This window comes from Neofelis nebulosa, chromosome 2, assembly GCF_028018385.1.
Source record: "Neofelis nebulosa isolate mNeoNeb1 chromosome 2, mNeoNeb1.pri, whole genome shotgun sequence".
Classification (NCBI taxonomy): domain Eukaryota; kingdom Metazoa; phylum Chordata; class Mammalia; order Carnivora; family Felidae; genus Neofelis; species Neofelis nebulosa.
The window spans coordinates 147346910-147361631 of record NC_080783.1 but is presented as its reverse complement, the minus strand read 5'-3'; the positions used below and the strand labels follow the sequence as shown (position 1 = coordinate 147361631).

The window sequence follows — 14722 nt, the reverse complement described above, 5'->3', positions numbered from 1 at the left end:
CTGAGTTATTTCTAGTGTTCTATTTTCAAGTTTGTTGATTCTTTCTTCTGTCCTCTCCCTTCCACTGTTGAGCCTATCCAATAAGATTTAGTTTTGGTTATGGTATTTTTCAGTTCTTGTACTCCCATTTGGTTCTTCCTCATATCTCCCATTTCTTTGCTGACACTTTCCATTTCTTCCTTTGTTTCAAGTGTACTCATGGAACTACATGCTCATGGAAGCATTTTATGATGGCTGCTTTAAAATCTTTGTCAGATAATTCCAACACTTATGTCATCCTTGTGTTAGCCTCTGTTGTCTTTTCTTGTTCAAGGTAATATTTTCTTGGTTATCAATATGACACATGATTTTGTTGTTGTTGTATTCTGCACATTGTGTGTATTATGAGACTTTGGATCTTAGTTAAGTCTTCTGTTTTGGCAGATCTCCTCTGATGTAGCAGTGGCTGGGGGAGGGGAGCTGCCTCATTTCTGCTGGCTGGGAGTCCAAGTTCAGGCTCCCTACTAGGCTTCCACTAACATCACCCTGGCTGGGAGAGAGAGAGGTGCTTCATCACTGCCCCACACATGGCCTCCACTGACACCACTGTTGAAGGGACTCACAAACTCTGGGAGTAGGTGCACGTCCCAGATTCCCCCATTCAGCCTCTCTGACACAACCTCAGTGAGGAGTGAGAGAGATGTCTCATTACTTCCAGGTGAGGGTACATGGCCAGGTTCCACATTTAGCCTTTGCTGACAAGAGAGGGAATCAGGCCACCATTTTTTTTTTCCCCCACTGTGTTTGGCTGGAGTACGGAGTGGGTATCTTCTAAAAGTTTTTTGTCTTGTTAGGCTGACCCTCCATGCTCCTTTGGCTGGAGATCAAATCATTCATTTACTGGGGCTTTCTATGTGTTTGCAATTTTAGCATTTCTAGGTTTCTGGCTTCTCCAGCACCCAGTCTGGGGTGTAAGTGGCAAAAATAAAACCCAGGGAACTCATTGCCATGTTGTTCCTCAGATCCCAAGGCCCCTAACTAATCTGCCTTCTTCTGTCCATCTTTCAGAATTTTCTCATGTTTGTTTTATATGTAATATCCAGAGTTTTTAACAGTATTTAGCAAGAAGAAGGGGAAGAAGTGTGTGTGTCCTGTCTTTTCCAGAATCAGAAGTCAACATATTTGATTTTAACATTCTCTATGTTATATGTATGTTATTTCTCCTAAGATTTTTGTGGCCTGACACTCTAGTGATTTCATTCATTTGGAGGCTTGCTTAGAAATGTTTTTCATGACTACTATATCTTTGCATATTTCTCCGAAAGATTTTCATTTCACCGTTAAAATTTTCTTAATCTGCAACATGCACCCAATTGCGTTTTTGCTGCAAACCCACATTTCTTGGAAGGTATCACATCCAGAGCCACAAAACCCAATTTCAATGAAAGTACAAAGGTAGTATACGATTATTCCACATGGGCGAAGGATGAGATGCTACTCATCATATCTTTCATAGACTTTTTCCAAATGCACACGACCAGAGTCTGATTATTCTCTTAATTTCAGCCTCACCTGAACAGATGTTCCTAGTTGATTTTCTTCTACTTGTGCACTGATAGTCTCATTTATTCTGATTATCATTTTGTGTTTTTATTGAGCATGATCTTCTATTTGCTCATTTTCATTCCCCATTCCTGTTTGAGCACCTCCATCATCTTTCACACAGTTTGCTTTTGATGTCTGAAAGAGCCAATAATACCCACAAATCTGCTGTGGCTCAGATGCTCACTACAAAAGTCTTTTCCTATTCAGTCCATCTCCTGAAGATATTTTCCTGGCAGGCAATAAAACAACTTTGGAGAAATAATGTCTCATTTACTTCTCTCCACTTAATTTGCTTTTTTAATTTTTTCTCATCTTGGGAATTTGCATGAGGGAAAAACTCCATTGTTTTTTGAGCCTGTTTCATGGACTAAACATAACCTTTGACAATATTTCAGTGATACGATGCTCATTTGAAAATTTTACTAAAAATGTAAAACCTGTTTGGTGTAGCATGCCATGCTAACTATTGTTATTTCCACATCTGCACTATTTTGAAACAAAGGGTTGTAAAAATCCAAGTCATCTTGTCCAGACCATTCTGTTGCTTAACAAAGGGGTTTCACGAAACTCAATAGGTAGGTAACAAATTCGCACAAGTAACACTAATTTGTAAGCTGATTTGAAGTCTCTGTACCATCTACTCTCTTATTTTCTTTCCAATCACCCAATACAGGGTAGGAAAAAAAGTAAAGAAAACAGGATTAAAAAATTATAGAAACATTGAGCCCACTGCTTTGTTTTTTCCCTCTTTGTGGCATGAATAGAATTGCTACTGAAATCCTCTTGGCTCTTATGATGTCATTAGAGAAATGCCCTCTCGCAAATCCTTTCCATTTGTCTCCTTCACTGCCTGCTCTGTAGTTGAAACAATTCTTTTCAAAATAATTTATAAGTTGTTTTGTATGACACCAGTGACATTTGTTACAGACATCAAGTTCAGCAAAAGATGCCAAATTATTTCCATTTAATTCATTTATCGAATGCTAAAGGCTATGGCAAGAATTTAGAGGGCATGTCACTTAGTATCTTACAGCGAGGAGGATGGTTTTGTTCCCCATAGGATGAGCTAACTGGGAAAGCATTGGTCAACAGGAAATCTTTTAGAGAAGAAGCAATGGTGGCATTGAACAGAGAGGCTTGAGACAGAGGCCAAGATTTAACCACTTCAAACAGCTGACTTGATTTGCTGTCATTCTTTTATAAAGTGGCTATTTTCTACTATTTCTTTAAAACTGTTTTACTTGTTTTTTCAAATTGTCATATCACATGAGTAAAAGTGATTCTTTAGATAAATCTGACTCTTTAACCTTAATTATTATCGAATTTTATACTAGCCCTATACGCACAAAGGGATTCTATTTGAAACATAGGTAGAAACCATGTTCAATTTCCCTCCCTGTACTGTGCGCTATATAGTTTTCATGCAATGCAAATATTTCCCCAAACTATTTCTCTCCATTGAAATTTTACTTGAAGAATTTATCATCACAGCATGGGGTTTATAGGACTCTGCATCTGTCTTTTGGACAAGAGAATGCCTTTTCATCCATCTCTGCCCCTAGTCTTTTGAAAGTGTGTTCAAAACCACAGGGATCAGTGTCTGCTTTGGCTTCATTGACTCCACCCAATGTTAGAAAATAAGAATTGTTGGATAAAACTATTGCACCACTCTCTTATTAATTTCTATTCTTTCTATGTTTATAACTCTAGCTGTACAGCTGTCCATGATGGTGTTTTACATGTAGTGATGCTCAACCCCAAAGAAGAAAATATTCCTAGATTTATACTGAATGACGTCTTCACTTGAACTACTTTTTTAAACGGAACCATTTTAACACATGTTTCACTGTTAGTTATTAATGTATTGTGGGTATTATGAGTTCACACACACAAAAACATCTGCGTGGGAATGAAGCTCTTCACTAGTCCTTACAAATGAGAAAAGATTCTGCAACTGATAAGCAGAAAACTTCTCGATGTTGAGGCATGTGCGAGATGCCACTTAGAATTGTAATAAAGACCACAAAGGAGTAAAGATTCTTACCAAAGTCAGCTGAACAGCCTTGTTCAAATGGATCCCCAACATACCTAACGAGAGGACAGCAATCACACCATTGAGTTGTCATGTAAACTGGCCTTTGACTATTACTAGGAATCCCCTGCTGTTCTAGCCTCACACTGGCACCTGCGCCCTAGAACCTTCCCTTCTCGTAGGATGGGAAAGGAGGGATCATTCATTCTGGGATGTTTAATGCATCCATGTTAAATTCTTGATATACTATTCAAACATTTGCATGTTGATAGCACCTTGAGGTCTTTGAAGTTTATTTTTGCGCATTTTCTTATCTCTTGGCCCACATATTCCCTTTCCTTCATCCATCTGCCTTTATTTCTCCCACCATATCTATCTATATCTTGCAAAGAAATGAGACTCTAACATTTTCCCTTGCAGTACTTCTTCCCTAGAGTCCGTATCAACAAATTGCAACCATTGATGGGCCCTGGTGTGCTAGTACGCTTCTGTGCATCGCCACTAGAAACGGTAAGAGACAATAGCAAGCGCAGATCGAGCATCTAGTGTGGATATACAGCTAACATCCACCACTTGGCAAGCCGTGTTCAGGGAGGCTTACTTAGCTCTCATTCCGGGATTATTATAAAAATAAATCTTTTAACATTTGTTTGGGATTAAAAGTGAGGGAATCTAGACTCACATTTTAAAATGCACATCCTGATGAATAATAAATACACTTAGTAAATATACATTAAGAGAGAATTATATTTTCTGCAGCTTGTTGTGTTCACTGAAGGCATTCTGCACATAACAATGAATTAACAGAACCCAAATACCAAATCGAGATTGGAGGAGTTGAGTGTATAATTTGTACCATCTCCTAGAGATGAAAGAGGCTGAAAGAGAATGAAAGGGTTCTGTGTGAGTGTAAAGAGAAGCAACCTGCAGGACAACCCAGGGCAGTAAATGGGAGGCTACCGGGGGGGGGGGGGGGGGGGGTGCTGGAGAGAGGCCTGGCCTCAGAGCCAACAACGTGGGTTCTACTCTTGCCTTGGCCAGCAGTCCTCTGCTTCTTGGGTTCCTCGGCTGCACTGGAAATTCAAATGCCTTTGAGGATCACAGGATCTCATGGCTGCAGAACTACATGCAAGCCATGTAGCTGACAACATGAAAGAAGGGCCGAAGTCCTGCATTTTCAGGATCTAAGAGACAGCTAAGAAAAATGATTCCATCAAATGGGCCACAAGCAAATCTGTGAAATGAACTTTCTGCCTCCTTAGCTCCTCCTCTTTTTCCATGTTCATTTGCACAAGTCCTTCCCTTCCAAGCCCCCAGCAGTGATCAGGAGCTCATGACATCTACCTTCCCTCTAATTAGTGTTGGCTTTTATGCGCACTCCCTCATCTGCTGGACAACACCCTCCCGGACCCACCACGTCAAAGTTTAACCCCATACTCTGTTTTTTCTGGACGTCATTCTCTGTTGACACCAAGTCAGGAGAAACTCGGGCTCAGCAATCAGATAATCTAGGTAAAAACTTAGCTCCTCTGCTTGCCGACTCTAAGACTTGTCAAATAACTTAACCCTCATGTGTCTTTGTCTCCTCATCTGCAACCTGAAGATAGTAATAGTACCAGCTTCCTAGCATTCTTGTGAGGGTAAATAGTAAGGATAAAATCTCTGGCATAGTGCCTGGCTCTAAATAAGCACTCAGTAAATGTAAGTATTATTTGATCTAAAATGTTAATGATGTCAGTCTAATGTCACTCCTCTAAAGCAACTCCTGATTTCACCAGCCGCCTTAACATAAAGGAGAATAGAAGTGTGTGATTTTTAAACACCATGACAAGGTGCTGAGGGAGATACTTTAGGGCAGGGGGCGGAGGGACCCTTGAGACAGGCTATTCCAACCTTTACTATAGGATATTCCAACACACCGGACCAGCCCTACTTGCTGGGATTCTAAGAGCATGTTCATCCACACATCCCCTCGTTCATTTGTGTAACAACAGAAAATGCAGAGGCCCGAACCGGAAAACAGGAGGGAATATCCATCTATCTGGACATTGTTTACTCTGGGGCCGTGTCACATGATCTGCTTTTTATCCAGAACTGGGTAAACAGAAATACTTTTGCAGAAACAAGTAAACACTGTACTGTGCAGTGATTTCACAAAAACTATTTAATAGCCCATTACCTGCTTTTCCACACAAACGATCACCAAACCTCCTTTTTTTGTGCAATGGGTGTTCATCTCTTTGTTTATGCCTTGAGGGACGGTGGGGAGGCAGAAGGGACAGGGAGGTGACACTAAAATTACTTGTCCCTCTTTGAAGCTTTCCAGGTAAGCTGTGCCCAGATTCAAGGACAATGTGTTAAGACTGACTCCTGTGTCGCCCTGAACAGCCCTGGGAATTTTAATTGAAATTACTTTTCAGCACTGGCATGCTGCCTTATTTGCAATTTGTATTATGAAGGATGATTTTAAATAAGAAGGGCAACTTTTTTTGAAATACAGGCGCCAAAATTGTGTGTCGGCAACCCTCCCCTCCCCACCTAAGAAATACACACAAGATTTTTTTTTCATTAAAGGACAGTAAACATCTTTGGATATCGATATTCAAAAGCCAACTAAAACAAGCACACAAGCTGTAGTGGGAGAAGGTCCCCAAAGTAGAAAGCTATTCATGGAAATGGAAACAAGCAGAAGAACAAACAGAAAAATCTCCATGTTTTCAGCCTACATTTCAAAGCTGCACTGAAGTCACCCAGTTCCCCCGCCCCTTGCCAGGCATTTCCTAAAAATTCATGAAACTCCATAAAACAGACTTTTCTTTTCCTTTTTCAGTATTATTTTCCCTTCTCCATTCTGCTTTAGCTTACTTACTAACGTAACAGAATATTTCTAAAGAAAAAACTAAAAACTGGTAACTCTCCATAAATGCCCTTCCTGCAAAGGCCCCCACCCCCAGCTCTCACTTTTATAGTGTTCTGAGCTGCTGGCACACTGCTTTCCTGTGACTTAAGAACACTTTTCCCCAGGAGGAAATACCACAGTAAGCACGATTTACTTTTTCCAGAATGCGACCAAGTTGCAGAAAATGATGCTCAGCTAATTCTGAGATATGATGGCATCTTGGAGAGGGAGGGGGAATCAAATCCTGTTCCTGAAAGGAGGCAATCTCAAAAAACATCCAAGTTCTTAAAATGTAAGAACACGAAGAGCCTTTTCTCGGGGCCCAGATATGTGCCAGAGATAATGCTCCAAGAGAATAATTATTTCCCTGTGACAGGCTACTATGATTATCTAGCCCATTATGAGTCGAGCCTTTGAAAATCCAAAGGTAAGCAGCAGTTAAACAGCTATAAACAGTGGTTAATGAGAATTTTGAGGGAGGATGATGAGGTGACAACACTGTGAAACCCACCACAGAAATGAATCCTGAGTATGAAAAGAATACGTTTCCCAAATGGCAGACTCCATACACTGCCCCGTTTTTCTTTGATGATCCTCTCCTTTGTCCCCCCATCTCTCCCTTTCCTTCTTTCTCCCGTCCTGTGTTCATTTTCTCCAGTTTATCTTTCTCTCTCGACTTCTTCTGCCTCTCCCCCACACCCCTGCTTTGTCTCTTCCATCGCCTTTTTTCTCTCATTTCCACACATATCCTATGACTTCCCTCCTCCAGTGCTGTGTCACAATATTGCATGGAAGTTTACTGTAAGCATATTTGGGTTCCCTGTTGTTATTTTTTAAATCAAAGTTAACTCTTTTATATCACTCTTTCTGGGTACGAAAGGAAGTCAAGTTATGATGCTTTTTATCTTCATATGATGTGCCTGTTTATTTGAAAGCCATTTGCCAAAGATAGGGAGCAAGGAGGTAAGGAATAAAATACATGATCCTTACCCTCAAAAAAATGCCAAAGCTCTAAGAACCTCTTCCAACTAGACTCCTTTTATTCCATCTGCCTTGTTCCCCAAATCTTTTATTTTTTTTAATATTTATTCATCATAAATTTACTGAGTGCTTAATGTTTGCCAGGAAGTGAAAACATACAAACAATTGGTTGCCAGAAGGAGGGATTGTAAGCAACGGTTTTCTACTTTTTACTCTCCAATTTATTCCTTATTTTTCTTTGGGAGGATACTAGTGCAGAAAGAAACAAAAGAGCAGGGATAACCCCCTACACACACACACACACACACACACACACACACACGTGCGCGCGCAACCACATACAAGCGCGCACACACGCACACACCACAGAGTGGCCTAAAGTATTGGAACGTCTGCTTTCCTCCTGTCCCCAGTCCTTGCCTCTATGTAGACGTCACCTGAGACTTGGCCTTTCTTCTAGGCACACTGAAGAAAAAGAATTAGGCAATGGGGGTGGGGAGGGGAGACAGTATCCAGAGGCCGAATTCTTCCCCTCCCAGGTCTAAAGATCTAAAAAAACACCAGGAAAGGAGTGCAGCCGTACCCTGATGCACATAGGTGAGCACATGCCCTGCAAGCTGGATATTCTCAATCCCAAATGGCTGAGTTTCAGAGGGGTGAAATCGCTGGCTCAGCAGGTACATAGCAGATTCTAACCCGGTCATCTGGTACCAAGACCCCTGCGCTTCCTGCTCTACTCCAAGGTTGCCCTCCACGCCTTGACAAGCTCCAACAGACTCCTTAGCACTCTGGTTAAGTTTCCTTCCTACTTAAGTGATCCTTCAACCTCTTTCCTCAGAGCCCTGTCTCTGTCTCCATTATAACATTTATTACATTGATGACAATTATTTGCTTCTCCATTACCTCAACCCCTCACATATGAACGGCTTAAGGACAGAGTAAGCATCCTACTCATCTTTGTAACTCCTGAGATGTTTCATATAATGCCTCATACAGAGGGGTTCAACAAATGTTGGTTGCATTGAAGTAAGATGAACACCAAAATATGGTAAATTAGAAAACCTATCTTGTTCTAAAAGAATAAATGGCAAAGCAGCTAGGTTATCACAGAAAGAAAAGAGACACTAAATCCAAAAAAATTACTTATGCTGCTTCAGATTGAGGTCAAGAGAAACAAGTTTTCAAGAGGGACCTATGAAAGACACAAGGACAAAAGAACCCAGTGGGTTGAGCTGGAATTGTAAAGTTGATAAATGAGGCAGAAAATGTGTATTGGCCAACCCTGACAAGGCAACAGCTAAATTCCTCAGGAGAAAGGTAGAGAAGAAACAGCATCTATCAGTTGGGGTTCTAACATTATAAACAATTAACTGGCCATCTAAAAAGCCTATAATCTTGCACTCAGACATGCCTTAGACAGATGTAGAACTTTTCGTGACCAGTATTTTTTTCAGCTTTATATAATTGTACAATTGTGCAATTTGTATAGTTGACACATAATATTGTAAGATATTTAGAGTGTACATCAAAGTGAGTTAATATACATATACATTGTGAAAGGATTCCCCATTATCTAATTAATTAACACATCCAATCATCTTATTTACTTACTGGGTGCATTTAAGTTATAGTCAGTTAGCAAATTTGAATTATACAATAATGTTATTAACTATAGTCACCATGTTTTACACTAGCTCCTCAGACTTTATTTTATAACTGAAAGTTTGTATCCTTATACCAGCCTCTCCCCGTTTCCCCCCACCCCCAGGTAACCACTTTGCCACTCTCTGTTTTTATGAGTTTGACTTTTTTTTTTTAAGATTCTACATGTAAGTGATCCCACATAGTATTGTCTTTCTCTGTCTGGTTTATCTTGCTTGGCATAATGTCCTCAAGGTCCATCCATGTTGTTGCAAAGGGCAGGATTTCCTTCCTTCTTTTTTTTTTTTCAATTTATTCTCATTATTCATTTTTGAGAGAGAGAGAGAGACAGAGTGTGAGTGGGGGAGGGTCAGAGAAAGAGGGAGACACAGAATCTGAAGCAGGCTCCAGGTCCTGAGCTGTCATCACAGAGCCCAACACGGGACTCAAACTCACAGACCGCGAGATCATGACCTGAGCAGAAGTCGGACACTTAACTGACTGAGCCACCCACATGCCCCAGGATTTCCTTCTCTTTTAAAGCTGAATAATAGTCCTTTCTCAATAGAGATATAGAGATAGAGATAGAGATAGAGATAGAGATAGAGATAGAGATAGAGATAGAGAGATAGAGAGATATAAACATCTGATAGAGATATAAACATCTTTTTATCCATTCATCCTTTAATGGACACTTAGTTCATTTCCATATCTTGACGATCGTGAATGATTTTAGCCAGTATTTTAATTAAACTTAAGTTGAGAGGTATACAACAAAATCCCCACCCTTTCCACACTAAACTGAAGTTTGAGCAGATCTTCAAACAAAGCTCTCTTTGAACTGAATCAACTGTAGATAAAAAATGCAACCTTCACTATGGGGTAACATCACTTCTCTTTACAGCTTTTGTTCAGATTTCTACTGCTTTAAAATTTTTTTCAAAATTTTTTTCAACACATAGTGATAAACTCTTATCATTGAAATTACATAATTCTGCTGGAGGATTTTTTCTTTTAATTTGGAAGAAAATGTTATTGATTTTATCTGAAATGCTTTTGTATATGATATGCTTATATTTATGTTACTTTTCTCACATAGAGTATTGAAAACCCAATTTTATAGATCTGCAAATAAAATGGATTTAGTGAGGTAATTTATTTAGAATGGTGGAAAAATATGGTATTCTGGTTAACTCAATGTTTTCATTAATTGAACTACCCCCTACTCACCATAAGTTGGAAACTGAGCCTCAGAAACTTGGTACAATACTCTAATGAGACTTAATAAGATTTTATCTGTTTTAATTTTATTGGGTGTTGACTTCTTAGAAAATCATCATTCCAGACATTACAACTCATCATTGCAAATTCTCATTATACAGTTTACCAAGAGAGAAGTAAAATTCTAGCCATCGTCTATGAAATAGAAGGTGCACAGGTGATTTTTAAAGGCCCAAGGACTGATGTTGACCTGGGTCCTGGGCAAAGATGTAAATACACAGCTCATTTTAAGTGCCTCCTTCCACCTGCCCCCCCATCAATGTCTCCATTTCTTTCTTCTTTCTTCCACCCATTTCCTGTCCCCTTTCCATCCTCCAAATTCCTCTAATCTGCTTTTTGTTACAGCTCATCACTGTTGAAGTAATAGCTAAGACATTATTAGTTCATAAGAGACACAGATGAGATTACCACAGTTCCAGGAATATTTGTACTCCTGCAGAAGCTGCACAAACAGTTGCCTTCCAGACTAAAGGAAGAAATGATTTGTCCTCAATACAAAAAGCACTTACTAGCCTTAACCTTGGCTTTGTAGTTCAATCTCCCAGCATGTCCTCACACAAGCCTATAGCTTTCATTCCATCCCATACCTCCCTGCCATGCCACCTGCTTTTCCTTCTACCTGGTAGACTCCCACCCTTGCCCCCACCCCTCCAACCCATACCACCAACACCTCTCCACCTTGGTGACTTGCCCTTGGATGTAGGGCCCAAGAGAACACTGCATGGAAAAGCTTTCCCAGGCCTCCCATTCTGCATTAGATGTGCCCCCAGTGCTCCGTGCACATTAGAACACTTACTATTTCATACAATAATTATTGGCTCCTTTCTGTTTTCCCCACTAGCTAAACTGTAACTTCCTACAGGCTTATCATTCTTCTATTTTCAACATCTAGCAAATTGCCGGGTACTCACAGCTCATTAAGGTTGAACAAATGAAACATTGCAATGAAATGAAGGAGGTCTGAGATAGCACCACTTCATGGGGGATGGGATAAGTAAATACTGGAAATACTAATTGAAAATGTTGTCACCCCCACTGTCGAATATAGGACTTAATGTGCACAGAGCCCAGGGTACTATAAAGCTTCCTGGTTTTTTGTTTTAAAAAATCCCTGATACCAACTTATTAACTTTTCATTTGTTCCCTTCCCACTAAAGTAGAGCACAAAGCAATCCCGTTATTTAGGCTTCCCAATTGTCTAAGTTCCAGATAAATAGGCTTACCGAGTTTGTGTGTGCTTTTATGCACTTTAATCAATATATTTCCCAGTTTGAACAAGACAATAAATTAATTCCTGTCTCTTTTAAACTAGTTTCCACTTACTCAAAGATGTCACTACACAACTTGGAAGCAGACTTGAATAGTGAAAAAAAGAGTTTCTTTGGCCCCAAAGTTAGTTAAACCTGCAAGTTTCAGTCCTGGCTCTGCCTCTGGCCTTGACTCTGTGGCCTTGAGAAATTTACATAACATTTATGCGCCTCAGTTTCCTCATCTATAAAACATAGGAGTTGGACCAGGTGATTTTTAAACACCCTGTTGGTTTAAAATTCTATTATTATATAAATCTTTAATTTGAACGTAGAGCAGGTGGACCCTGAAAAGTACTGGAAATGACGTACTGTACTGTCACACAAAGAAGATAATCTCCATCACGGGCAATTCAATTTAAAATTCACGGCAAAGTCAAATTTGCACGCACCATGTCTGAGTGGCCAAGAGTAATAAAACGCGCACATGGAAGGAGCAGGAAGCAGAGGGGAGGAGACCCACACACTCTGTGAAACAGTACACAGCCTAAATGTATTTTCTCACACTGATGTATTTTAAATTTGTGACTATGAATATACCACAGTGAACAGCTTGAAGTTCTTTGGAACAAACATCGTCTCTTCTAAGGTCACTCCTGAAGGAACTGCAATAATAACATTTGGCATATGTAGATAGAGTGCTTTGCAGACTGGAGCATGGAGAATTATGCTCTGCATGTTCCAGAAAAGATGATCCATGATTCAGATGGAAAAAAATGTCAGGTACATTTTTGACAGTGGCAGCAAACCCAAACAGTAGAACCATGCAATCAATATGGACGCCCTCATTAAAATCCCCAAGTAGCTGTGAGTTTGATTTTCAGCAGGGTCTGGACAGGAATAATGGATTTGGTGGCCTGAAGGAACATTAGAGGTTTTAATAAAAGGAACTTAAAATTACCAGTGTTGGCCCTGGTTCCTAGGAAGCCTGGCTCTGAGTCCGCAGCAACACAGGATGAACCTAATTCCTTGCTTCTCCGATCCGTGCTATTCAGTTTAAAATGACATTTTATATACAGCCTGATAATTCCTCCTCAAAATAAACTCATAAAAATTGCTTTAAAATTCCTGATCAATGTTTCCAGTTCACATAGATACTAAACCGAATTTCCTAAAGCCTGAAAAGCTAATTATGCATTCAATTAGAGTTTCTTAATAAAGATTAAAACTCTGAAGTCTATTACAAGCCCATATTTAATTCAACTGCCATTTTATCCATGCCATGGAAGTGTAAGTGGTAACAATGAATATAAATTATAATACATGCCATAGAAAGAATGCTATTTGTCCAAGTACGTTACTATAAAGAATTAAATTTTGCTATCAGTTCCATGATCTAGTTAAAATTGGTATTCTTTATTTGGTCTTTCAATGTAGTCCAATTTCCTACTTTGAAAAACAAATTCTAGGGAATAAAGAAAAGAGATTAATTTATCATTAAGACTCTGCTTAATTGAAGTCAATTCCGAACAAACTTGAATTCAATTTCTGCTCATTAAATTGAATGTGCTCCGCGTTCCTCTCTGCATTGCTTTGAGCAAGCAGCTGAGAACAAGGGACTAACATCAAAATTATTAAATTGAGGAGATTTTATTTGGTCTTCACATGCCAGAGCCGCTTTGATGAGGAGCTGTTTTGGCACTGAAAGGAAAGAAGAGCAGCTGGAGGAAAAATCAAATGAAACTAAGCCTTGGAAAATTGAAGAAAACGCAAGCTTAATAATATTTAATAATTAAATTTCCACAAACAATAGCGGCAAATGAAGTAATCTGCAAAGTCTGTGAACTCATTTGCATAATTGATGCCGGTCCCCTGTAAATGAATAATGAAGATAATAAAAGATGTTGCTAAAAATGGGCACAATAACAGCAAATTTCATCAAGCCGCGCTCTCTGATTAATCTGCTCTTGCAAATCAGCAGCGAGAGGGGAGCGCGTGATTAACCGCGCCGAGGACGGCAGCAGGCGGCGGCGCTGCCCTTTCTCTGCGTGTCTCTGGGCGCGTCCCGCCCGCTCCCCGCGCCGCCCGCGCTCCTCTCGCCGCAGCTGCCGCTGGGGCTGCCGCGGGCGCCGCTCAGCCGGAGCGCGCCTCCGCCCGGCCCGCCCGCGCCCCGCAGCCGCGTGCGCTGCTCCGCCACCTCGCCGCTGCCTTTTGTCGCGGCTGCCCGGCCCCCGGGTCTGCCCTTCCCCCACCCCCAACCCCCTCTCCTTCCGATCGCCAGCCCTGGGGGCTTCCCGCCTGGCCTCCGCGGGGGCGCCCCGGCCCACAGCCTAGACGCGGAATAAATGAATAAAACGTTCGCAATCCGCGTGGGGAAGGGAGTGGGTGACTCCAGTGCCAGTCGGCCGCGTGCCACCCTCCCCCGCCCCCCCACCGCCGGCGCTGGGATAGGGATTCCGGGCAGTTGGGAATTTATGTTTGGGAACGAAGGTGAGAGGTGCCGGGTCCGCCCACGAGGGCAACAGCCTCTCTCTGAGAACCCAGGAAGGGCTGAGTAAACGTGCAGGCGCTCAGCTTCCTCTCCCCATCGTCGCGCACAAAAAGAATGGGCCTTGAAAAGGATGAGTTTATTATGCCACTTTTAAATGACTATTCAGAAAAGATCAGGAGGCACAATAAAAAAATGTTTCCCACCCTGCCAATTCCCTTCCCTTAAAGAAGGAAAAAGGAAAAAAAAAGAGAAAGCAACCCACAAAGGTAGGCTGGACATTTCAGATTTTTTTTTTTTTAATCAAAATAGCATTTTCCAGTTTGCGACTTACATTTTCGAGTGTATTCTTCTCAGGGCCAACCCAAGGGGCTAAGAAAACCTCTGAGAGCTGTTATGCCCAAATACATTGCGTGCGGGAGTTTGTGAAAGCAACTTTGCAGAGTGCAAACCTTAGAAGATGAAAATACTCCGAAAATCACACAATCCTCTTCCAACCGAGGCGCCGCACTTTTCCAGCCCTCTAGGATAAAGTTGTCTCAGGAAAATAAAACTGTTGATAAACCATG

The 14722-nt window shown here is 40.9% G+C and overlaps 1 long non-coding RNA gene across 1 annotated transcript; it reads left to right on the top strand.

The window, feature by feature from the left end:
- Window positions 1–13979: 13979 nt before the first annotated feature.
- Window positions 13980–14722, top strand: LOC131504424 (uncharacterized). Its single transcript, XR_009257988.1, has 2 exons — window positions 13980–14422; window positions 14511–14722. It is a non-coding gene; the product is annotated as an uncharacterized LOC131504424 (long non-coding RNA).